Source organism: Notamacropus eugenii, chromosome 4 (genome assembly GCF_028372415.1).
Source record: "Notamacropus eugenii isolate mMacEug1 chromosome 4, mMacEug1.pri_v2, whole genome shotgun sequence".
NCBI lineage: Eukaryota > Metazoa > Chordata > Mammalia > Diprotodontia > Macropodidae > Notamacropus > Notamacropus eugenii.
This window is the reverse complement of record NC_092875.1, coordinates 122,880,356-122,908,065: the sequence shown is the minus strand read 5'-3', so window position 1 is coordinate 122,908,065 and position 27,710 is coordinate 122,880,356. Positions and strand designations below refer to the sequence as shown.

Below are 27,710 nucleotides of genomic sequence, written 5' to 3'. Positions count from 1 at the left end.
ATGTATATGCATACCTTTAAAGGGAAAACATTTTAAAAATATACTATCACATTTGATTTCAGAATACCCCAATGAGGTGAATACTACTATTCATACTCTTTTAAAGATGAAATTGAGGCAAACAAAGCACTCAACCAAAGTCAATAGACTTATGTCTCCACTTTCTAGCTTCCCTGACTTCTGTCAAGTCCAAGCAAACAGTCCACCTTCTTTGGGAAATCTCTCCCAATCCTCCTTTATCTCCAATTTATTCTCTATATGTCTTGCTTGCACACAGTCACACAGTTGTTTGTGCATTGTCTCTTCCACTAGATTGTGAGTTCCTTAACAACAAGACCTATCTTTTACCTCTCTTTTTTTGTATTGCTAGTGATCAGGAAGTAGCTGGCACATAATAAGCACTTAATGTTTACTGACTATGTATCTGAGGTGGAATTTGAATGATCTTCCTAAAACCAAATTTAGGACTCTATCCTCTATTAGACCATGTCTCTTAGCATCACTGGGATTGACAACAGGGATAAAAAGCAGTGTCTTCCTGAAGACCATCTGTCTTCCATTTCCCTGGTGTCTGTTCCTGCAATCTTCATTTGCATCTCACTAAGGTTAGATCAGTGAATACCATAGTGGCATAGATTATATACTGGATTGGGAGACAAGGAACAATAGCTAGTCTCACATTGTGGTATATATTTGGAGGTCTGGGGAGAGAACAAAAGAAGAGTAGTTTATGTGTGTTTTTCTTGGAGAAAATACAAAAAGCAGATCTTGAAAACTGAAGGGACTTCTAATCTTTGATGATAAGTTTGGGAGGGATCCCCTATAGCCCATCAAGTTCAGGAAATCTCCTTCTTCTATGGGCATCAGAATATCATATGCCCATGGAAAGGCTACTCATTGTGTGGTCTCCTGCATGCTGGAATCAGACCAAAGTCTTTCATCTCTTGCCTTATTAATTCAAAATACTTGAAACTTAAAAAGTTGTCTCAGATTTCACTGTAAGCATCTACAGAAACATGGGATGGATTTTCAGACAATTAAGTTTGAAAAGAATTTTGATTTGCATATAAATAATAGCTGTGTTCTTCCCCCAATATCAAATTCCCAAAGTGGAGGAAAAAAATGAAACGAAACAGATGTGAATTGAGTGCCCAATATTTTGGAAGTCCTTTATGTTCAAATACAAGGGGATATGGGGGATACAGTGTTTATAAATTAGATTGTAGGGAGAAGTTCCTTGTATTTGGACCCCTATGCTATTTCATAGTATCATAGATTTAGAAGTAAAAAAGACTTTGAGGTCATCTAGTTGAATCCTCTCTTTCTATAGATGCAGACACTATGACCTGGGGAGGTTGTGACTTGCCCAAGGTCACACAGGTAGCAAATGAAGGAGTTAAGTTCTGAACCCAAGTCCCCTGATTCCAAACTCAGGGCACTTATCACTGGGTTATACTGTCTCAATTCCGTGACTTGTATCTATAAGCCCTCAAGAATTTTAAGAGACTTGAATCAAATGAATTGTCATCATTCATGTAAAGAAGAGGTTTCCTACTACTCATTGCTCTAATTACACCTTTGGAAAATGTTTGAAACTTTGAGAAGCCCTGATGAAAGCCTTAGTAGAAACCAGTAGGGAATCTGATGTCCCCTTTCCCAGTACTCTCACTTTAGGATACCATGTTCCTTCATTAGAACCCATGGGCTGCCCATGATTCCACTATGTGATGTCCCACTTAACCCTTGTCTTCTGTAGAAGCATTATATTCATCAAACATTTTCTGACTGACCTCTTTCTCCCATCCTTTTTCCCCATCCTTATGTCCTTTCTTCTCAACGTCTTTTTAGGTGAGTAGATATGAAATGGATATAAGCTAGGGATCCAACAGGCAAGGAATATAGCCAACTTGATACCCCAGATTAGCAAAGTTGTATATGTATACTTGAACCAACTCAAACCAGCTCTCAAGAGTCAATAGAAGGGGCAAGTAGGTGGTGCATTGGATAGAGTACCAGCCCTGGAGTTCAAGAGGACCTGGATTCAAATGCAGTGCCAGGTAGTGACAACATGTGTGACCCTAGGCAAGTTACTTAATCCTGATTGCATAAAAAAGTCTATACTTTCAGTGCAAGAATTTATACCTTAGAAACTGGCAAATAGTACAAATCAGAACTTGATGTATTATTTTATAGATTGCCTAGACTTATGAAGATGATAGGGAAAAAGCTCTCAATAGTGCTTAAAGTATGTCTTGTCTGTACACTTTCCCCCCTTCAGAGTCTATTAAACATTTAGTGTACACCCCTGGGCTATCCCCACCCAACCTGCTCTGACACAAAAGAAACAGCATGATATATTGGAAGGCTCACTTGCTAACTCCTTCTGTGACCCTAGTCAAGTGCTAAACTAGGCATCACAAAGCCTGACTAATACGATCTGTGTGACCTTGGTCAAGTAGCTTGGTGTCTTTGGGCCGAAGTTTCTTCATCAGGAAATTGAGAAGGTTAAATAAAATAAACTCTTATGTTCCTTTCATATGTATGATACTGCGATTCTATCATTATCTGTTTTAAAAAAAGGTGACTGGTCTAAGGGTATTGCTAATATCCTTTTACAAAGCTCCCAAATTATGTGATTCCAATGATTAAGATCATAGGTTCCTTAAAAAAAAAAAAAAAAAACTCTGGTTTCTTCCTTTCAGAGCAGACAACACCAGGGAATGTGCTAGCATGTGCTGTCATAAGACTGAGGAATGATGGGACTAGGAAAATGGGACATAAGGGAGACATTTCCTCTCTGCCCTCCCAGGTCTAGGTTGCAGCATGGCCTTCATAGTAGGTAAGAGGTGGGGAAGGAGCACAGTGGTACCTGAGGCAAACCTGACATCGCATCATCAATTTAAAGCCAGAAGAGACTGCAGAAGCCATTCAGCTTAACCCTCTCATTTGCAGATACGGACATAGAAGTCCATAAAATGGAAGGACTTAGCCAGGGCTCATATAAGTAGCAGAGAGCAGAGGTAGGATCTGAAACTCTTCTCTGATTGCAAATTCAGAGTTCTTCCTACTGTACCAAAGTGTTGTTTAGTCATTCGTCAGTCACTTCCTTTTTAATCCCATTTGGAGTTTTCTTAGCAAACATAATGGAGTGGTTGGCCATTTCCTTCTTCAGTTCATTTTATAGATGAGGAAACTGAGGCAAATATAATACCCCCAAAATATAAATTACCACCCTAAAAGCAGATCTCTTTAAAATGAAAACTATAACAACAAATAACAAGAATGATAATAATGCTTCATTGGTACCTTTTGTTTTTATACCATAAACATTTCTGCATACACTCTAGCACCAGACTGAGTCTTCCCTTGTATCAAAATCAAGTAATACAGAGGCTGTTTAATGGTGTATGCAGCATTCTACACCCATAGACCCTACAGTGACAAGAGAGGGGGTATCTCCTCACTCTTTTCTGTGGCCATCAATGTGCACCATAATTATGTTCCATTTGTTATCGTTTTAGTAGGTATCTAGATGATGTGGTAAAGGGAACTTTATTTTCTAGAGAGAAAATCTTGGGATTTCCCTCTTATCATCCAGCCTTAACAGTCCTTGGACTTAAGATGGTGTAAAGGGAAAAAAGTGCTCAAATTCCAATGAGATGGCTTGGGTCAAATGCAAGGTCTACCCCTTAGTACTCTCAAGGTTTTGTGCTAATTGCTTAACTTCTCCCAGACTTAGTTCTATCTCATCTATAAAATGAAAGAGTTACAACATAGATCTAGAACTGGGAAGGGGCCTTAGACCTCAGAGGCCCTCCAGTTCATCGCATCCATTTTTACTGAGGCACAGAGAGGCTGATTTTACCTAATGTTGCAAAGCTTGCCAGAGACAGTTTCTAAGATCCTTTACAATTCTAAATCTATTGTGCCATTGTCCTCTCCCACCTCAAAAACATATAGAAGGGAAGGAGGAGTGAAGGACTTGGTAAATGAGATTCCCACATGTAAGGGAGTTCCCTACATCTGAAGTACTTTCACGAGGAGTGGGTTGATGTGAGCAAGCAGGAGGAACCCATTTCTCCTCTCCTGAGGCATCAGCACCATACCTATGCAGGTAGGCTCCTCTTGCACGTCTAGGAAACAAAATAAATGAGGGTTGAGCTCTCACAAGACATTGTCAGCTTTTATATATCCCAGATTTGGGGGAAAAGTTAGGCCTGTATTTGGATCAATATAAAATATGGAACAAGAAGCAGGAGGTAAGATGACACAAGAGGGTGAGTGAGTGGCAAAGTAGAGAGACAAACTAGCCATCTGGAATGAATGCTGTCTCAGCCATACTAACTATGTGGCCTTGGCCAGTCACTGAAGCTCTAGCCCTCAGTTTCATCATCTGTAAAATGGGAATATTAAAAGCAACTACCTCATGAGGTCATTTTGAGAGCCAAGTTAGATAACAGATATGAAATGCTTTGTGAGCCTTATATTAATGATTTTATTATTACAGTAGACATATAAATGTTCTTGGAATCAGTAACACTTGGCTCAATCATCTAGCCAATAAGCATTTATTAAGCATTATTTTCCAGGCATAGTGCTAAGTTCTAGGGATACAAAGAAAGGCAAAAACAGGACTCCTGCCTTCACACGATAATGGAGGGGACAACATGTAATTAACTATGCATATATGAAACTTATAAATGGAAGTTATTCTCAATGGGAAGGCCCTGAGAGTGGTTGGGATGGGGAGAGAATTACAAACAGGGTCTTTTGCAGAAATTGGGATTTCAGATCAGTCTTGAAAAAAACAAGGTAAGCCAAAGGTAGAATTGAACAGGGAGGGAATTGAGGCATGGGTGATATTGATGGAAGGCTATGGAATTGGGAAATATGTAAAGATCATCAAATAGACCAGAGAGTCTGGATGTGTTGAGGGGAATAAAGATTAAGAAGGCTAGAAAGGTAGGAAGGGTCCAGGTTATGACTGAAAGGCCCTTAAAACTAAACAAAGCATTTTATATTTGTTTGTGGAGGCAACAGGAAGCCACTACAGTTATTTGGTATGTGTGGATAGGTTAGGGAGGGGTGACATGGTCATATTTTGACTTCTTGAAAATCATTTTGACAGGTGAGTGGATGATGGACTGGAATGGGGAGAGATCTGGTGCAGGAAGACCAACCAGGTGACTATTGTCATAGTCTAGCCATGAGGTGATGAGAATCCACGATAGCATGGTAGGTGTTTCAGTAGAGGAGAAGAATATACATAAGAGATTTTTGTGAAGGTTGAATTGACAAGACTTGAGAGAAGATAAGATATATGAGGTGAGTGCCAGGGAAGAGTCTAGGTGATTGGGAGAAAAGTGGTGTGCTCAACAGTAAGCTGGAAAGTCTTTTGGAAAAGCTAATGAGTTCTGTTTTAGATTTGTTGGGTTTGCTATGCCTGTAGGACATGCAGTTGCTGATGGCCAATGGGCAGCTGGAGATGCTAGACTAGATCTCAGGAGGGAGATTAGAGCTATTTGTATAAATCTGGGATTCATCTGCTTAGAGATGATCATTTAAGCTATTGGAGCTGATGAAAAGACCAAAAGAGATAGTAAAAAGGGGGAACAGAAGGGATCCCAAGACTTTCTAATGAAGTAGGGGAGAGAACAAGAACAGAGGTAAGTAAATATAAACTACATGTCATTTAATACTGGATAACAACTGGTGAAATCAGGAAAGGGCTATTGTAGAAAGTGGTCCTTGAGTTGAGCCTCAAAGAGAAGCAGAAGTTCTAAGAAATAGAGGTGGCAAAGCGGGGACCTGAAGGGGATTGGGGGGGAGACAATCTGGAGAAGGGACAGGATGGGAAAATGGAATAATGAAGAATTATAAGTGAGCTAGTGCATAAAAACCCTAGACCTACACTCTCCAAAAAAGGGGGGGGGGGGAAGTTCAGCAGAAACAGAATGCTTCGCCATTTTGTTTTCACTGAGTCTATATGCCAAAACATCTGGATATTCAGAAAGATTTGGATAAGTGGTATTGTGTGCAAAGACCACTTAAATGATTGATGTCTCGATTTGCTTTGGCAAGATACAAACTGAGTTTTTGTTATGGAGGACACTAAGTCAATTTTTGTGTTTCATAATAATTTTTAAGAGCCATATTATTATATAAACAGTAATGAATTCAAGAAGATGTCTTTATAATTTTAAATTGGATTGCTTTTGTATGTTGCAAAGCATTCCCCAAAAGAGCCAGAAACCATGCAGGGTTCTTGGCTTGGTTCTGAGTCACCTGGGTCAAGTCACTTTCCCCGAGTTACCTCCTGTATCAAATGAGGATCTTGGACCAGATTATTTTAGTTTCTTTCTAGCTCTAACAACCCACAATTCAATATTCAAAAGAAATGACACTGATGTTCTGGCAAAGGAACATATTTTTGGCTACTTGTAGATATATCTGTTACCAGGCAGGACTCTTTAGATAATGCCTTCATTTCCCCCCCTTTTCTTTCAGTCATTACATTTCAAAAAAGTAACATATAGAAAAAGCAAACACTGGCAAGAAAGGGGGAAAAAAAGAAAAAAACTCTGTCAACTTCAAAATTCCTGGAAAGAAAAATCAACATTTCCTCTAGGATTTATGTGCACTGTGAGATAATTACTGTACAGCTTTCAATGAAATTAACTATCATACAGATGTGGCCTTTCAGTGTGGCAGCCAGATGTGACTTCTCAGTTTACCTCAGCCTTTCTCCTCCCTCCCCTCCTTTTACTGTCTTCTTCAAAGGACTAGAGGAATTAAAGCAATAATCTTGAATTCTTCTTCTCCTGATAACAGCTAATGTTCTCGTGAATTCACCTATTTAGAGTAGGAAGTGATCTCCTAGGTCACCTAGTCAAGTTTCCACATTTCAAAGAGGACCAAGCTAAGTTATGAAACTTTCCCAGGGTCACTCACACAGGGCATAAGAGAGAGAGCTGATATTTGAACCCAATTCAATTGAACCCTATTGAACCCATTCAAAAGATGCACACCCTCCACTTTACACACTGTCATCTATTAAATTACTTGATGTTTTTTGTTATCGTTTAAGTCATGTCTGACTCTTTTTGATCCCATTTGGGGTTTTCTTGGCAAAGATACTGGAATGGCTTGTCATTTCCCTCTCCAGCTCATTTTGACAGTTGAGGAAACTGAGGCAAACAAGGTTAAGTGATTTACTGAGGGTCACACAGCTGGTAAGTATCTGAAGCCAGATTGAATGCAGTCTTTCTGACTTTGGAACTGGCACTCTATCCACTGTGCCATCCAGCTGTCCATTGTATTACATAGGGTCTCTCTTGCCAAGTTAGGCAGTTTGCATTTTATTTTAGGGTCTCATGGCTCACTTAATAAAGAGCTAGACCTAGAATAAAAAGCCCCAGATTTGAATCTAGCCTCTAACACCTACTAGTTATGTGACAAGAGACAGCCATTGAGTCTACTTCCTTATTTGTAAAATGAGGAAAGCAATATCTTTGTTACTCATCTCAAGCAGCCACAGAATGAACAGAGAACTGGCTTTAGATTCATGAATACCAGGTTTCTATCCTCACTGACAAATATGATCCATGTGACTGTGAGCAAGTCACAAACCCTCAGAGATTATTTTTAAGGTCATATGTTGCAAAAAAGTTGACAATATGTAATGTTAATGAGAGTTAAAGATCTTCCTGGCAAATTAATAGGCCTCAGGTGGAGCCCATTAAGGGAAGTTTGATTAAGAGGGGCTTGTTTTATAGGAAGGCCCACACCCTTTGTTAATTTCTAATAAGGCATTGGGTCACCAGGGTGGTGATGCCCTCTGGCTCTGAAATATATACTCTGAGTGAGTTTTTGCTTTGGGGCTTATTTTTGGAAGAAGGTTCATGTGCCAGTTGGGTAGCTGTTAAGGAGCACCCCCTAGCCTTGAAAACCTAGATGTTGGTGCTTCTCTATCTGGTAACTATGTATGCATGGAATGGTCAGATGGTGTCAGTCTAAGATGTATATATTGCTTATGGTCAGACAGTTAGAAGCCCTGTGTGTTGGACCTTATTTCTCTGCTTGTATTTTCTCTGTTGGTATGTGATTAAAGAAGATTGTTGACTCCTCAAAAGTTGCTTTTCTTTTAGAAAAGCAAATCTAATAGCCTGTGCTAGCGGACCATGCTAGATGTGTCAGGGTGTTTGCTGATATACAATATGAATTAGGGATATAAAGAATTTTCATACTAGGAGTTCCTTATACTAATGAAATCACAGCTACAGAACAAAATAAAACAACATAGAACAAGAAAAAAACCCCAAAGAACCTATCTCAGACAGTTGTTGTGAGGCTTATATGAAATGAAGTTATAAAACTATAAAAAGAGTTTTTAAACGAGTTATGTACATGTCAGTTATCTTAAAAAAAAACATTGATAAAGCAAAGTGGAAGCAAAATTAACCCAGCCCCAAAGGTCTGATAATATTTTCAGATATTAAGAAGAATGGAAAGGTAGAAGACTTCATGGAGATAGATAAAGTGACATAGGGGAAATAATTTGAAATTTAAGAGTCAGAGGACCTGGAATTGCAGCCTGACTCTAGATATATTAATACACTTATGTTCTCTGTAACACTGGGCATGTCACCTAATCTCTCTGGGCCTTATTTTTTTTATTTGTCAAACACTATTAGTTAACTGTTATTAACCAATAAACTAGTTAACTAGTTAACCCTTGAAATGTTTTCCAGTATTAAATCTATGATCTCCAAAATCCAGCAAGATAAGAGTATGACTGGATAAAGACTGGAATATATTAGGTGAAGGCATATAAATGAGTTTCCATTGCATTTCTCTGGTGTCAGTCAATGAAGGTGTCAATGACAGACTGGAACAAAAAGGATGAGTTCCATACCACTCTAATCTACCTACCAGATGATTAACAAAAGAGTGGCAATAAAACCCCTGGTATCTCCAGCTGCAATGAAATCAATGTCTAAGTCAAGATAGCAAATGAGGAACTCTGTAAAATATGTATTGGAAGCTTCATGGATGAGATAATATCTGAGCTGAGCCTCATGGGAAGAAAAGGATCTTAATGTGACATCATCATCATCCCAGCTTCTATCCTTTCTTTTCTTTCCTTTTAAAAATGTGTTTGTTCAATTAACATTCATTATTTTCTCCTGCTCATCTTCTTCGTCCTATCTCCATTAGGAAAAAAAAGTAGTCCACAAGTGTTTATTACTTTTACTATACATACAATACATACATATACATATAGTAATACAAAAGTATTACTATACTTTTGAACAGGCATGAATTAGTCACGAGGGATGCAATAAAAGGTTAAGGACAGTGCCTTCTCTCAAGGAGATTACAGTTTATGAGGAAAATAAAATGCAAATCAACCAAGGATAAACAAGATATAGAATAATACAGAAGGGTATATAAAATAATACATAGATATATAGAATATCCACCTAGGATATATAGGATTATATCTAGAGTAATATATAAGCATATAGAATGTGAAGAATAATACAGAGAGAGATAATCACAGAGAGAAGGCATTAGCACTAAAGGGGGTAGAGAAAGGCTTCTTATAGTATGTAGAATTTTTGTTGGAACTTGAAGGAAACCAGAGAATCCAGGAGACAGAGAGGAAGAAGATTATGAATTTCAAACATGGGTAACAGATAGAGAAAATCAATGGAATCAGGAGACAAAATAACTTGTGTGAGATACAAGAAGGAGGCTAGTACCATGGCAATTTGATAGTTGAATGAAATAGGACTGGAGCGGATAGAGACTTGAGGAAGTGAGACCCACCAGCAGGCTACTGAAATAGTCTAACATGTAAAGTGATGAGGGTCTGGGCTGGGATGGTAGCAATGTCAGAGAATAGAAGGAGGCATATAAGAAAAACAAAATCCTTGTAATAAATATACATTGTTAAGCAAAACAAATTCGCATATTTGACTGTCCAACACATTTGTTTCATTCTGTGTTGAATCTCTACCTCTAAATCTATGATTAGATTCATTAGAGTAAGAATTTGGTCTTATTTAAATGATGTGACTCCTCCAGTAATGAGAATTCTCCACACACACACATGCATACAGGCACACACCAGGCACTTAAGTAACATTATGGAAGTCTCAAAGCTAGAGAGAACCTCAGGAGCCATCTAATCCACCTACACCATATTTTAACGATGAATAAACTGAGGTCCATGGAAGGTAAATTATTTCTCCAATATCACACTTCTAGTCCTCTAGTAGGAGACATATGCAGATAAAAATAACTCAAATACATAATAAAAGCACAGGGAATTTAGGTAGTGCAGTGGATAAAGTGTTCAGCCTCGAGTCAGGCATGGTCATCTTCCTGAGTTCAAATCTGGACTCAGACACTTCCTAGCTCTGTAACCATGGGCAAGTCATTTAAACCTGCTTGCTTTAGTTTCCTCCTCTGTAAAATGAGTTGGAGAAGGAAATAGCAAACCAAAATATCAAAATAGCAAAGCAAAATATTTTTAACAAGAAAATGGCAAATAAGGTCACAAAGAGCCAGATACAACTGAAATGACTCAACAACAAAAACAAATAACAAATAAATGCATTCCAGATGTACAAATTGCATGTGAGGTCTGAATGGGGAAGGGTTATCAATCATTGCTGGAATTTGGGTGACAGGAGATGAAATTTAAGTTGTAGCTTCATGGGTTGGGTTGAGTGAGAATTATGTGTTTGTCCTTCATTGCTGAAGAAGACCATGCTATCAGAGAAATAATGCCATGACTTGCACTTGACTTTGTTTTGAGTGAGGGAGGGCTGTGCAGGTCACCAGACTCACCTCTCCTCCAGAGCCATCTGAATCCAGTGACCAGATATTCATCAGGATGACTGGAGATGACCCAGGATGAGGCAATTGGGGTTAAGTGACTTGTCCAAGGTCACACAACCAGTGAGTGTCAAGTGTCTGAGGTGAGATTTGAACTCAGGTCCTCCTGACTCCTGCACTGGTGCTCTATCCACTGCACCACCTAGCTGCCCCCAAGTGAGAATTAGCAGCAAGAGAAAATATGAATAAATGTTATTGGAATTCAGAAAAAGGTGAGATCAAGGGCCTACAGCAGTTGAGGAAGGTATCATCCAGAAGACTGGCCTGGAGCTAGATCTTGAAGAATGGTTGCTGTTTGGACAGGCTAAGAAAAGAAAAAAAGTAACTTCTTTCTCCTGGATTATTTTCAAAGGGCTCTAGAGTACAGAAAACTCTTTTCACTCTCAGCTCAGGAGCCCTTTCCTGTCTGGAACGGGGAAATGTGAACATATGCTAATCACAAGGTAGGTCTGAACAATAATGCAACCCAACGTGAGAAAGTTTGTAGGGAACCTCCTTACAACAATCAAGGAGACTGAATGAGGCTCAGTGATTCAACAAACAACAAAATGAACAAATATGGACAGAAAGTGATTATGTAGAAGAGAATCTTCTAGACCAGGAAGTTGGGTACATAAGGGAAACAGGTTGTAAATCTGTCCATCAATGGACCAATTGGTCCACCAACTGGACAAATAAGAATACTTGTAGGAGAGAAGAGAAAAAGTCTACTTTAAAGTAACCATTTTGATTATTATAAAGAATGCCCATTTAGTTATCTTGGAGACTTCCCTAGTATAGCACAATTAAATAAAATTATCTAAGTTAGAATTGGTTTGGCTGTTACACTGCCAGAAGCTATTTATTAGCTGACATTTTCTAGTCCTTTAAGGTCTTTGGGGTAGACAGTGTAGCAAAGTGTAATGAGTGTTGGACCTAGAGTCACTGGAGATGTAGGTTTTTATCTCTCTTTAGACGTTTATTAGCTGTGTGACTAGCTAAGTCATAATGCCTGGGTTCTTCAGTTTCCCCATCTGTAAAATGAAGATGATATTGTCACACCCACCTCTAAGAGTTATTGTAAAGATCAAAAGACCTATAATAGGATTTATCCCACTAAATGTGTCAGACTTCCACTTGTGATGGTTTCTCTAACTAGGTAAGGTAGATTAGAATCTCTTAGCCCTGCCTTCTTCCTATTACGCCCAGATTCCAGATTTCCAAGTGACTCAAGTTTCCATCTACCACTGGCCTTCTTCAACCCTTGAAGCCTCATGTTGCAGCAAGTGAAGCAAGAGAGTTTAGAATAGAAACCAAGCACCGTGAAAGTTAAACACTTTCATCGATAATTCTCTCCAATGCTGAACTCAGGGTCTCAGGGTCTTCACTCTCCACTTCTTTCCAAACTTAAAAGAGGTTCATTGCCATCACCACAGCATGGGGATTGGGGGCATTGTAGAAACTCTGATGGTTCTCCTTGTTGTAGAAACTGGAAGAATCGCATCCCAGGATCATCACAGCAGCATCCCCTCTATCTTTGTTTCTCTGTCTCTCTTGCTTCATGATTTCAGCAATTCCAGTTTTTCTGCTGTGCCCCTAGCTTGAGTCTTTCCATCATTGAAAAGCAAAGCCTCATAGGTGAAATCTTCCCAAATGGAAGGAGATGATGTTTGAAGCCCTTTCAAAACCTAGATTTGAAGGCTTTTTACACATTATCTTCGTTCCTGTACTCTATATTCTACCCAAAGAGGCCCACTCACTGCATGGCATTACATCAACTATCTAACCAGTGTAGTAGACAGAGTCAGGAAGACCTGAAATCAAATTCAACTTTGTGAGTCTGAGTAAGGCACTTAACCTCTGTTTGCCTCATTTTTCTCAATTGTAAAATGGGAATGAAAAGCATCCATCTCCCACAGTTGTTGTGAGGATCGAATGAGATATTTGTAAGGCAATTTTCAGAGTGCTTGGCATGCAGTAGACACTTAATAAGACAAATGTTTCTTTTCCTCCTTTTTCCAACTATATGTCTTTGGACAGATTATCTCTCATGCTTGGAATGTTCTCCTTCACCTCTGTCTCATAGGATCCCAAAACTCCTTCAAGGTTCATGTCAGCTTCCTTCCTTCCTTCCTTCCTTCCTTCCTTCCTTCCTTCCTTCCTTCCTTCCTTCCTTCCTTCCTTCCTTCCTTCCTTCCTTCCTTCCTTCCTTCCTTCCTTCCCCCTTCCTTTACTTTCTTTCTTCCAGTTCCTTTATAAGGCCTATTCTAACCACCCCAGTCACTGGTATCACCCCTTCCCCTCCCTCTCCCATTCTAGATACTACTTTGTATTTATGCTGCATATCTAACACAACAGCTAGCTAAGTCCCACTAGTTGAGGACACAGAGGTTGATGGTCTTGGCCAGTCTCTGCCCTTTATCTGCTCTGACTTATTGCCCTCAAGTTGCTTTTCTCCTTAAAGGAGAACTAAGTACCTCATTGTTTGGTTTTCAGTCCCACTTCAGAATCCTGAGCAACACTTCTATTTTGGGCTCTTGTCAAAAAAAAAAAAAAAAAGAGAATAAATGTGTTTTTTTTGGTGGGGGGAGGTGTTGCTTTCTAAAGGTGACCAGAGTACAAACATAAATCAGGGATAGACCAGGCAGTTTTATTCCTGTAACAAAAAAGAACTGATAAGCAGTAAAGAATCAATTATTAGTTACAATCATTTGACAGGTTAATATAAAAACCTCACTGAGATCTGTGTAAGAGGGTTGTTTGTTCCACCTCCACTGAGTTCAGTCTGATCACTGCCAAATGGGTTCTTTCATCTGTGCTAGTTTCTTTCTTTCTGTGGGTAACTCTGTCCCCTTCCACCAGTCTTGCAATGCCTCAGTCACTGACCATTTCTGAGTGGAACTGCTCCAATATCCAATACCCTGCTAGGAAACCTAGGAAATGGAAATATACCAGCTGCCTTCCATGATCTCATGAGGCCCCTAACTGAAGGCAAGAAGACCCAAAGAGGAAGTGGGCACATCCCAGACATAGGCCTGCTTAGGGATGTAATGAGTCCACTGGCTGTCCAAGTCCAATGAGGGGCCTTCAGAGCACATAGAATTGTCCTTTACCTTCCTTTTAGTATATTCATGGAGTTCCAGTACAGCAGTCAATTGATTTCTTTCTGTCTTTGTGGCAGACAGAAAACAATTCTCTATCATGTGTTATTAAGAGAAAGCAACATGTGTATATACTTATATATATTCATATATATATATATATATATATTTACCTATTAAATATATAAATATATTTCCCTTTCTGAAGAATGTAAACTCCCTGAGGTCAGGGGACTGATTTATTCTTGTCTCTGAATCTCAGCACCTAGAACCATGCTTGGCATAGAGTAGGCACTTAATAAATGCTAAATGGAGGAGGGTCTATCTGAGAAAGTTGCTGAAGTCTAGAAAAAGGAGGAGAACATAGCTCTGTTTCTAGAAGAAACATCACCATCAGGAGTCTTCTATCTCTACATGGACATGAATTAACACTTTCTCCTTCCTTACTTCTCAATTCTCCTCTCTACCTCTCAGAGTCAAGCTGGCAACAAAGTTGTCCTTGGACTATATGACAATTGCTGGCAAAGTATCCTAACATACAAAATCTCTGCAGAGATATTGATGAATATAAAGTGCTTTGTAAGCCTTAATGCAGCGTACAAAATGTGTTTGCTAGTTACATTTGTTATTACAAATTTTTCTTGTAATGTATTTTTCACATATAACCTCATTGGTCCCTCACATAACAACCATGTGAGTTAAGCAATCCCAACCTTTTCATAATCCCCATACCATATGGCTTTTTTATTCGTAAGATTTTTTTTCTTTTTTCAGTGCCTAGTACAGTCCCTGAAATATAGTGGGTATTTAACTAATGTTTAATATTTAATTGATTCTCTCCTGCAAGCATGTGATCAGCATTCAAATGGCTAAAAGAGCCAGTATAGACTGAAAAAAAAATAACTCTCCTTGGCAGGAAGCAGTTAGAAAATTGCTGAAAAGCGAACAAATAGCTTTAACTGGTTTAGTGGTGGGTAGAATAAGTAAAACTTGGGTATTCAATGACCAAGAGAAACCTGGAAAAATAATCAAGACAGAGGGTCTGAGAACAGATTTCAGGCTATGCTGAAATGGGGAATTTTTTTAAGTGCACATTGGGCATGCATTATTATATCCCTGGTACCCCAAACTGCACTTAATAAGTATTTGTTGAATGGAGCGAATTGTATAGTTGGACTGACTCCAGAGATATTGTACCGCAGGATAGAAAGGATTCATTTCTACCCTACCCTGCTCAGTTCAAACTACACTTGGAAGCCAGCCTTCATTCTAGGAAACCCAATTGAAGGCATTCAGCCTGGAGGAACATAGATGATTAAGGGAATAAAAGAACTGGTTTGTAAAGAAAGACTAAGGCATGGAAATAGGAATAGCTTATTTAAATGGCTAATGTGTGGTGAGTTAACAGTCTATAAATATTAGGCTGGTGTAAACACCAAAGAGAAGAGAGAATGATTTACCACAATATTTCTTAAAAAAAGGAAATCTGGGAGTAATGAGATGAAATTAAGGGAAAGAAGGTTTAGAACAAATATCAAGGAAAGCCATGAGCTCTATTAGATTACAGCCCAGACTACCCAGGAAGTGGTGGAAGTCTCACAATCGGGAAGCTAAACAGTGAGTCTGGGACATATGGGAGAGAATGGATTGCACAGAGCCAGGCTGCTCTCCTATCTAAGACCGGCGACCTCCTGCTGGATTGTTTTCTTCTGTATTTTCTAGGATTCAGGGATTCTAAGAATCATAGTAAAAGTTGTAAGTCAAGGCCAAAATCTGGAACAGATGTGAGCCAAAAGTTGTTTTCTCTTTGCCTAACGCAATGCATGTAATATGCCTGGGATCTTTGACCTACTTTTGTCAGCTTGGAGAACATGAGTCTCACAGCAGAAAACACGCTATTAAGTATTCTTCATAGCTCCACAAATATACTCCATATTACCTTTTGGCGATTGGATCCTTGATCTTCTACTGTGATGTTAATGTTATCAATAACAGATGACTGGCTGTGTGCCTCTGGTTATCCAGGTTCACTTGTCTAACAAACAAGAAAAAATGCAAAAATTGGAATCATATTGGGTGCATACATTGGATGAAATAATGATATGTAAAAGAAATAAAATGGACAGAGCCAGAAGAGACTGACCTCCCATGCTGTTGTGGGTGGACTACAAAGGTCAATGCCGAGACAGCTTTGGTAGCTCTCAATATTATAAAGAGGGATTTTAAACTACCTCCAGTGGCACTTAGAACCAACTCTTCTTAACCTTCATTCCCGAAGCATTCTTTGGCATTGGGTATTGGGTTATGGGAGTGGAGTGAATGTCAATCAAGAACTGTTTATTACACACAAACTATGGCCAGGCACTGTGCTGATACACAAAGAGGCAAAAACCCATACCCTGATCTGGAGATTAATTCTAGTGGAGGAGGTAACACTCAAAACAACTATGTACATACAAGATGTATATAGTGCAAATAGAAGAGAATCTCAAAAGGAAAGCACTACTTATTGTGGACCTAAGGGTAACTGAGATAACTCTCTTGAAGAAAACAGGATTTAACCTGAGTCTTGAAGGAGGCCAGGGAAGCCAGGAGACAGAAGTGAGAAGGGACAGCTTTCTATTTGGAGAGGACACCAATGCAAAGGCATACTGCATTGATTGACAGCATGCTGATTAATGGGGTTTAGAGTGTGTGTGTGTGAGTGTGTGTGAGTGTGTGTGTGTGTGTGTGTGTGTGTGTGTGTGTGTGTCTCTCAGGGGATAGAGTTCCAGGCCTGAAATCAGGAAGATTCATCTTCATGAGTTCCAATTTGACCTCCAATTCTTACTAGCTGTGTGACCCTGGGAAAGTCACTTAATACTGTTTGCCAAAGTTTTCTCATCTTTAAAATGAGCTGGAGAAGGAAATGGAAAACTACTCCAGTATCTTTGCCAAGAAAACCCCAAAATGGGGTCATGAAAAGTTGGACATGACTGAAAAGTGACTGAATAGCAACTAAAAAGGGTATGAAAAGCAGCAAATCAGTCCCTATAACAATATATGTGTGGGAAAAAAAGTGTGAAATGACTGGACAGGGAGAAGGAGCCAGATTATGAAGGGCTTTAAAAAATTATGTTTTATTTTAGAGGTAAAAAAATGTCGCTAGAGTTTATTGAGCAGATGAGTGACATGTTCAGACCTGTGCTTTCGGAAGATCATTTTGGCAAGGAGATGAGTGGGGACAACCTCTCTCATCTACAAAATATGTACATTTATCAAACAGAAAAAACACACCATGGTGATATTTGTATAAGCTTGTCTTTGTGAAGTTTGGTTTTAAAGTAAGATTAATTTTGGCAACTATTTTTTTCCATTTTTCACAAGCAAGTCTTTACATTTCCTAAACCACAATGAATCCTTCACCTCACACTATTTTGTTTTCCACATAAATAATCACTGCTGCTTAACTACTAGACTCCTAATCAGCTAGACTCCATTTCCTACTGCAACCTGAATCCGGTGGGTTAATGTGAATATCTTCTTCCACATTAATTGAAGTTTCCTTTCATGTGACAGACAGGAATGACCTATGAAATCCAACAGAATTGTACATCAAAAAACAAGGGCCAAGTACATTTCACAGGACACTATTGGCACCCTAACATGTATTTCAGAATCATTTGTATAAATCCCAAGGCCTTTTCTTCAGCATATTTTCATTTGTATATGACTTTTCTGAAATTTAACTCCATATTTATATATATATATATATATCTCCATGGCCTCTTTTATTTTGTATTTAGATGGTCTCCTCTGTAGGCTCAAGAAAGTTTAATTCATATGACACCACCGCTGAACTGATCTGTGTTTTTCAGTTAATTTAATTTAAAAATTATTAATATTGCTATTCTTTGGCATTTCTGTGGCATATTGGGTCATTTAAAGGTGACAATATTGGAATGGCAGATGAGGACCATATTTAAAGAGGAAAGGAGCTTCTGAAATAGAATAATGAATGGAAACTTTATCTTGCATTTAATTAATAATATAAAAATAATCATAAGAGTGTTCATGGTGATGATGATAATGATACAACTGATGTTTACAGAGTGTTTTAATATTTGGAAAACACTTCAAAATATCATCTCATTTTATGCTCATAACAATACTGGGATGTTGGTGCTATCACTACCCTTACTTTGCAGAATGGAAGCTTATGCATTCAAAGATCAAATAACTTGCTCAGGGTCAGATGACTAGTATGTGTCCAAGGCTAAATTAGGCGGTGCAATGGACAGAGCCCCAGGCCTGAAGTCCAAAGGACTCATCTTCATGAGTTCAAATCTGGCCTCAGATACTTACCAGTTATGTGACCCTGGGAAAGTCACTTAACCCTGTTTGCCTCAGTTTCCTCATCTGTAAAATGAGCTGGAGAAGGAAATGGCAATGGGGTCACTAAAAGTCAGACAGGACTGAACAACAACAACTTCCTGACTCCAGTTCTAATGTTCTTTCCACTGAGATACCTGGTTGCCCAGTTGGGATCCTTTGGAAGTTTTTGAACAGATTCAGTTCAATTTAGCAAGTGACTTTATTAGGTGATTACTTGGTACCAAGTACTGAAACACCAGAGCTTGTATTCTATGATGGGGGTGCGATATGTACATGCATCAGTGCATACAAACTATACACAGAGTAAATGATAAGTATTGGGGAGAGGAGAGGGGGAGACCAGAGATAATACTACGACATGGAGGATCCCGAACGTCCCTCCATAGAAGATGGCACATGATCTGCGCTTTGAAAGCAGCTAGACATGCTCTGAAGTGGAGTTGATAAGATAGAACATTTTAGACATGAAAAACAGTTTGTATTTTTGGAGGTGGAACTTGAAATGTCATGGATAAAATTGCTTTGTACATAATAAGTATTTTAAACTGGTTACTGAATTGAATCAAGTCACAATAGTGACTTTTAATGAGGGTATTTTAAAATTTATTTTGAACTATAAACTTTTTGTCAGTTACTGTTCCTTGGCAATGCTAGTAATAATAGTTGGCATTTATATAACACTTTAAAATTCCTATAATTTCGCATCATGTTTTATTTCATTTAATTGTCACAACAGCCTGTTAGACTGGTATTAGAGGTATTATGACACCTTTCCACACCTACTTTTTTTTTTTTTTTTTACAGATGAAGAAATTGAGCTTCAGAGACATGAATTGTCTCCCTGACTCCATGTTACTCACTCTCTTCTCTATATTACCATGCCTCAGTACTGATGATGCAACACTAGAATGGTGGTTTTCAAATGGGTCCTGTGAGGTTTCACCAGATGGTTCACAGATGGGGGTCTCTTATAATGTTCACATGCAGAGTATCATGATATCTAGACTTTTGTTTCTGAAGTGGATTATTGACTTGCTGAATTCCCTCACTAATGTTACTGTAGATCTTTATTTAAACCCCATTCCCCACCCCCACCACCTGATACCTCATTCCCATCCTCCTCAATCCTCCCTAACTCAGGTTTCACTCTAATTCTCTCTAGCCTTTCCCCCATGAACTCTGGAATATCTGTTCCATAGATAACAAGCTCCTCTTTGTCTTAAGTCTTTTGCTCTTCAACTCCTTTCATCCACTAGTTCTTACTTGAAATCTGACTTAGCCTTGAGTACACAACCTCCCTGACATCCTTTTCCAGTCCTAACTGTACTTTCACTCATTTTCCTCAGCTCCCTGGTTGAGGAGAAGGAGTTGGAACACACCTTGCTTCCTATTGCTACTTCTAAGTTCTCCCCCTTCCTCCATCACTTAGTAACTTCTCTTCCTCTGAGGATCATGTTAGTCACATGTACCACCCAATCAGAATCCTGGTAGCTGTGGTCTACAGACCCCTAGGTTGTTCTTCTTCTCAGTGAATTCAGTACTGTGCTCACAATTTTTCTCTGCTTTCCAATTCATGCCTTCATACTAGGGGACTTGAACATACCTATTGACTCTTCTTCAAATATTCTAACCATTCAGATACTCAACCTACTCACTTGCCATAAACTACTTACTTTCTGTGAGCCACACCTCAATGACACACAAAGATGATCAAACTCTTGATCTTGCTATTATCCACAGTAGGCATTTACTAAATATTGATTGATTGATTTCTTCCAAAGCAGTGCCTTGTTCTGCAAACTTTTTTTTAGTGATTATGGTCCCACCCTACACCCCTAAACAGAGGCATCATGGTATATTTGGTAGATAATTAGTGTCAGAGCTAGGAAGTCCCGATTTCAAGATCTTGCCTCTGACATGTATTGACTATGTGACCCTGGGCAACTGACTTAATCTCTCGGTACTTTTGATAATTCCCTAAGTCCATGATTTGCAGAGAATATACCAACCTACTCTCTGAGAGAGTCCTCTATATCAATGGCCTCTCAATCAGTCTCTTCCCTCTATGGTTCTCCTACTTATGTCCCCAAGTGATAAATAAGAGTGGGTGAGATAGGATTAGTTCTGCTGGAGGTGATGGACCTGTTGAAATGGTCTGTGAGCCATAGAAATTGGAAAATCATTGAAAGGAACCATAGAAAAGTAGAAGGAATCCTGGCTCCTTCTAGTTGCCTGGATCAAAAATCCTAGAGTCATCTCTGATCCTTCCCCCTTCTCAACATCTGTATTCAATCAGTTTTTAATTTTGTATGTCCACCACATCTCTCATGTTTTTCTCTTTCTCTCTAATCTCCCTACAATCATCTTTTTTCAGGCTGCCATCTTCTTTCACGTAGTCTATTGCAATAACCTCCTGATTGGCATTTCTGCTTCTTCCATTGCCTCCTTTCTCCAATCTATCCTCCACAGAAGATTAAAAATGACCTTGCACATTGTAGGCATGTTAAATATGTTTTTTAGTATGGAATAGACTCAATTGAATATCTGTATGACTAGGCAAGTTATTTCAAATCTCTGACATTCTGTGACTTCACATTTAAAATAAAGGAGTTAAACTATATCAACTTTAGTTTCCCATTAGTTCTAAATTGTAGAACTCCACAGCTATTGAAAAAATGCTTATTTAGTGACCCCTTTCAGACACCAAATTGTAAGACTCAATGAGGTAATACTCCATGCCTTTGGTAACCTAAAAGGCTTCTAGGAGGACTGGACAACCTTTGATCAAATCTTGAGAGGATTCAAGTTTAGATATTATTACCACCTGAGGCTTGGCTGTGGGCAACATGATGTAATTAATAAAGATTGAGAGGATTTCAAAACTGAACCTTGTGTTAGTGTGAGGTCAGATTTTGGTTTTGCAACATCTGCAAATTTAACATATATTTGTACTTTTACTTAAATAATTAACAAAAGTTTTGAAGGAGGTGTAGAATAGAACATTACAGTACAGTTTTCCTCTTGTGTTGACAATGATGAATTAACATAGGATCATAGATTTGGCTCTGGAAGAGATCTTTTAGGCAAGTGAGTTCCATACCCAGATTCATAGGCACAGCTGGATTAGTTGAGTTGCTGAAGGGTAGGATTTGAATTCAAATTTTCCAGTAAGCAGCAGGCATGGGATTTAAAGCCAGGTGTACTGATTTACAACCAGCTATTTCTAAGATACCACGTTGTTTTCCATTCAGTTAAAAGGAGTCTTGTTCTGTTATGGAGTGGCTAGAACAGTGGTATCAAAATCAAAAAGAAGTCGTTGTTGCTAGAGGTCAGTCATTCAGTCATGTCTGACTCTTACTGACTCCATGGGTCACAGCACACCAAACCCTACTATCCTCCACTATCTTTCAAAGTCTGTTCAAGTTCGTGTTCATTGCTTTCATGACTTTATCCTTCTCCTCCTCTGCCACCCCCTTTTCCTTTTGTCCTCAATCTTTCCCAGCATCAGAATCCTTTCTAATGAGTCCCATCTTCTCATTATGTGGCCAAAGCATTTAAAATTCATCTTCAATACATGACCTTCCAGTGAATGACCTGAATTAATTTCTTTAAGGATTGACTGATTTGATCTCCTTTGAGAGTTCAAGGGGACTTCAAAAGTCTTCTCCAGCACCCTACATAATGATCCTACTAGGCTAAATATTGACTTAAAAAACTACACCCAAATATTATCTACATTCTGTCATATTTTTACTTATTTTGTTAAATATTTCCCAATTACATTTTAATCTGGTTTGGCTATTCTAGGAATTGCTTCAAGCTTCAATGCAGATCTCTGGCTTGTTCAACATGTCTGGCCTAGATGACCTCTTTCTTCTAATTCTTAAATTCTATGATATCAAGGGAGGGGATCTAAATTACACCATGGATGAGATGTGCCTAAAATACCATTCCTGATCTTGAACAAGCCTACTGGAATTTATTGATCTTTTTCAAAGCCCTCATCTAGGGAGGCAATGATGTGGCCATTTTTGATCAATTCTTTTGAGGGTTTCACTTTTTGTCATTAATGGAACCTGTAGCTTTTTGGTTGTTTGGCTTTGGTGTTATGCAAAAAAAAGGGCAAATCTTTGCTTCCATGTCACCTTCTACCCCAACCCCTTACCCAACTTACACTGTGGAATAGCTTTGTTTTCACTTTTCAGTTATTTTGCACATATTTATACAGATGCATACATACAATAGAATGTCAACTACTTGAGGGCAGGAATTGTTCTCATTTTTGTCTTTGTATGTCAAACACTCAGTCTAGATACAGCTTCATACAAACTCGATACCTAACAAATGCTTGTTACTTGATGAGCAGCTCTCATTTTGTTTGTGAAATAGGGGATAGTCATTCAGAGCTCTTTCTGGGCTGAATTAGGTGAATGATCCTACTGGCTAAGTCTAGTTTCAGGTATAAACCTAGAATTGAGTCAAATGTCATCATAAGACAGATGTCTCTGTGGGTCTTATAATCTGGCTCTGATCCTTTTTTTTTTTTTTTTTTTTTAGGCAATTGAGGTTAAGTGACTTCCCTAAGGTCACACAGCTAGTAAGAGTGAAGTGTCTAAGGCTGGATTTGAACTCAGGTCCTCCTGACTCCAGGGTCTGTGCTCCATCCACTGAGCTACCTAGCTGCCTTTCTGAGGGTCAGTTTTCAAAAGAGGCCAGGCAGATTTTAAGAACAGCATTGTTAGAATGAGTTAGTACCCTTCTAAGTTTTCTTCTTTGAAGGACAATGCTGATTTTGCAATGAATAGAATGCTAAACCTTGAGTTAGGAAGACCTATGTTCAGAACCTACCTCTGATATTTAGTTGTGTGACCATGGACAGATCACTTAACCCCACTAACCCTAAGATTCCTCAAATGTAAAATGAGAATAATTATAACACCTGTAGTACCTACCTTCCAGGATTGTTGTGAAAGTCAAATGTGAGAATGTAAAACATGATACAAACTTTTTATTATTGTTACATTCTCACCTTTTTTAATGAGGTTTAGAGAGAAATGGTCTGAGAACTAGTCACTTTCCTACTCAAGGTCTTTTATGTTTAATGTTTGTGGACTATGGCAAAAGGGAATAACATTTTTACAATAATTGGTTTAAAATTCTTATTCTATTTATTATTGTTATCTAGTATATTTATAAGGGAGGAAAAGGCCTCACCTTAGTACATAATATATTTTTACTTTTAATTCCATGATAAATGAAAAAAAATGGTCACCAGATGTTTCCCCTCCGAAGTTCATTATCACTTGGGAGACAAAAATTCACTGGTCACTATCAGAAAGATAATAGACAATTTTCATTTAGATTGGTCTTTTAGCCCTAACTCTGCCAGTAACTGGCTATGGGTCCTTGGGCAAGTTACTTGTCTCTTAGCCTTAGTTTCTTGTTAAACGAAGATCTTGGACTTGATCATTACTAAGATTCTTTTCAGCCCCCAGGGTTCTAATGAGTCTATGAGCAGATTCCATCTGCTGCCTGTGCTAATAAGTTGAAAAGTTTAAAAGTTGCCCAAGGACTTGAGGGAGACTCCCTGGGACACATCCCAATGTCTCTTAAATGCACATGCCCTGATTTACTTCCTCTACATGCCCTTCATTATGGAGATAGGGTGGAGGAGTGGAAATGAAACTAATAACATCCGATGTGCTTTCTACAAAGACCGAAACTGGAGCCTCCGAATAAATTGGAACCACATCAGATCCAGTATCGCCCTGAATGAAAACAAAGGAAGCCCCGGAGGATGCAAAAAGTCCCACACGCAGATGGACAATTCAAAATTAAGTACTCACACATGAAAAAATAAAGAGCCAATTCTCAGCCATACAGATGTAATACATCCATACAGATGTAGGAGAAATGTTCCAAAGTCAGAGTTCAGACTGGAGCTGGGAAGGAGGAATCAAGGTTAGATGGAACAGAGATTGAAATGGTCGTGATACAATGTCCTATCCAGAGCAGGATGGATGCAGCTGTTTTGATCTCTCCGGTTATCTGGTGTCCTATTCTGCAGACACATCTTCTGCTTTGCATTCAATTGTTTCAAGTTATGGAGACCGAAGCTGATTAACCTTTTAATTACCAGAACTCATCCTTACAGATTTGGAGCACAAAAGGCTTTTAGGGAGCAGATTTCCAGTGCAGTAGACTAGATGGAGTACTGGCCTGATAATCAATGGACTCGAGTTCAAATTCTGGCTAAGATATTCCTTGTACGGCTTTTAAGTCATTTCACCACAGTAGGACTCAGTTTTGTCTTTTGTAAAATGAGAGGCTTGTACTAGATGGTTTCCAAGATCTATTGCAGCTCTAGTTCTATGATCCTAGTCTCCCTTTCCATCTTTTGACCAATTTATAGGTAGTGATATAAGTCATAAGTAGCTGCACTGTGAACCAAGGTCCTCTCACCTCTTTCTGACAGAGATGCTAAATCTTTAGCAAATATTCTGTTACCTTGTATGAAGAATCTCCATCTCAGCTATCCAAAAGGGGAGAAAACCAAGCAGTGAGTTTAAAGCCTGCTAAGGACTAATGCCTTCTCCTTGTGGGGAAATTGAAAAGAAATACATTTTCTGCAAATAGAAAATAGTTATAGCTCATATTTTCATAGCGTTTAAATGTTTGCAAGGGTTTCCCTATTATATAGATAAGAAAACTGAGTCTGGAAAATTGATGGAACACTTTATCCTCCTTTATCCACATATCCAATCATTTACCAAATGTCATCAGTTCTGCCTAGTGAATATTTCTCACAACTCCCCCTTTTTCTCTTTACTAACAAGGCCATCAGTTTAGCTTAGGAACTCATCATCTCTCAACTGTATTCTTCATCATCACTCCTCTTTAATTTCTGCATTATACAGATGCCAAATAAATAGTCCTATAGAATAGACTTAACTATGTCACTTTCTAACTCAATAGACTTCACCAGCTCCCTATCACCTTTAGGATAAAAAACAAACTTTTCTGTTTGACATTTGAGGTCGTTTACAATCCTTTACATTGCTCCTCCACCAAATGTTGCAGCCTTATCAGGTTACTCTTTCCATGTATGCTACAATCAAAGTCTTCTTGTTACTTTTTACACAAAGCCCTGCATTACCTATCTGCATGCATTTTCAAAGGCTGCTCCCATGGATAGAATGCCCTCCCATCTCACCTCTATCTCTTAGAATCCTCAACTTCTATCAAAACTCAACTCTGAAGCCAATTCCTTTTCATCACTGGTGTCCAGTTGTTTCAGTAGCATCCCATTCTTTGTGATGACATTTGGGATTTTCTTCTAGAGGTATTGGAATGATTCGGACATTTTCTTCCATTTCCTTTTCCATTTTATTTTACAGATGAGGAAACTCAGGCAAACAGGGTTAAGTGATTTGTCCACAGTTACATAAATAGTAAGTCTCTGAGGTAGGATTTAAACTCAGATCTTCCTGACTCTAGGCCTGGCACTCTATCCAACTCTATCCTTTTTTGATCCCTACTGGCTTCTAATTTGTTTCCTGAAAAACACAAATTACCTTGTATTCATATGCATATTTATTTTATATACTTATATGTTTGCATATTTTCTTCCTTTGTAGAATATAAGCATTAAATGGGAAGAATGATTTCCCTATTTTTCTAAGTACTCCCAGCCCCTAGCATAGTGTCTGGCACATAGTAGGCACTTAATAAATGTTTGATTTGTTGGTTGATATATTGATCGGTTTGCCATTGCCCCTAGCTAGTAATTATCTGAGATGGGATGATCTCATGCCTTCAGCCTTGTAATATGGTCTACATTGGCATCAAGCCTATGGCTAGAGTAGTGAAGAGGTAAATAATGGTAAAGCCAATGCATGATTTATAATTTTAATTAGTGGTGTCAGCTTCAAATGGAAATGGATCCCTTCAGGTTGCATATTGACTTCCAAAACCACAAGCTAACATCTTTTATTATACTGTATTTTTTATTTATTTTGTTAAACATTTCCCAATTACATCGTTCCTGCTATACTCCAGAGTTGCATGAGCTAGTTGCACCTGTGGGTTGAGAGCTTGACATATCAGAATTAAATGACTTGTGTGGTTTGGTGGCTGAACATTTGATTTGGAGTGAGAGGACCTGGCTTTGACTTTTGGCTCCATTATGTATTTCCCATGTGAGTTCTGGGCTTCAGTTTTTATGTAAGTAAAATGAAGATATTGGACTACATCTCTAAGATCATTTTCATTTTTAAATTTATGTTTCATGACACCATGAGAAAAAACATAATGAACAGCAATTTTTATTTGATAATACACTATAGAAAATCATTTCTCAAAATATTTTGGGAAGAGAAAAAGGCTCAGTCCCTTTAGGAAAGAATGGTGAGTTGCAATATCTCCTGAGACTGTTTAACAAAGTCAGCCACTGATTTGAAAAGGATAGTAGCTAATCAGAGTAGTGGAAAAGACAATAATACATCCACAAAGAGGATGTAGGAAATGTGGAAAAAAGCTCTATATAGAAAGGCAATTCTGCATGATAACGTGTAGATCACCAACTCAAACAGGTGAAAGACAGATAAAGTCCTAATCAGGGGAGCCAAGGAACTAATTTAGCTAATGATAATACTAACACTAATAATAAATAGGAAGGAAATTATGAGATAGAACATTTAAATAAACAGCCTCAGTCTGTAATGCAGTCTCAAAAACTGACAAGCTGTGTGACTACAGGCAAGTCAGTTTCCTCTGCCCCAGTTTCCTCCACAATACAATGAAGATAGTAACAATTTCTTTGCAGGGTTTTTGTGAGAATCCAATGAGATATTTGTAAAAGTGCTTAGCATGGTGCCTGGTCTATAATAAGTGTTTAATGAATGTTTTCTCTTTTCTCTTTCCTTTTCCTTCCCCCAATCTGAATTATTTAAACAAACTATAGATATTGAAAATAGAAAATAGATTTAAAAAATTTGCAAAGTCTATCACTATATAGAAAATTTAACCTATAAATCAACCATCACAGGGAAACAAACAAACAACAGCAACAGAAACTCAGGCAACAAATACCAAATCTCCTTGCCCGGAAGAGAGATGTGGTATTTAAGGACAATACTGGTTTCAAACTTAAACTCATTTGTAAAATCCTACAGAGATGAGTGGTAGAAGGTTATGAACTATATCATCTAATAGCATCATAGTAATGGGAAAACCTCTGAAGAGATTCAATTAAGCTAGATTATCCAGAAGTCATTTAAATTTGCAATTTGAAAGAGAGCCATACATAGAAAAAGAGTTGTAGAGATAAATCAAGTTTACAATAGCAAACTA

The 27,710-nt window shown here is 38.4% G+C and overlaps 1 long non-coding RNA gene across 1 annotated transcript in view; it reads right to left on the bottom strand.

Annotated features, from left to right (window-relative positions):
• Positions 1 to 27,710, bottom strand: part of LOC140498247 (uncharacterized) — a 51,018-nt gene that overhangs the window by 14,726 nt on the left and 8,582 nt on the right. Inside the window, exon 2 of the long non-coding RNA XR_011965037.1 lies at positions 15,925 to 16,020. This is a non-coding gene — a long non-coding RNA (uncharacterized lncRNA). The remainder of the gene's footprint in view (positions 1 to 15,924; positions 16,021 to 27,710) is intronic.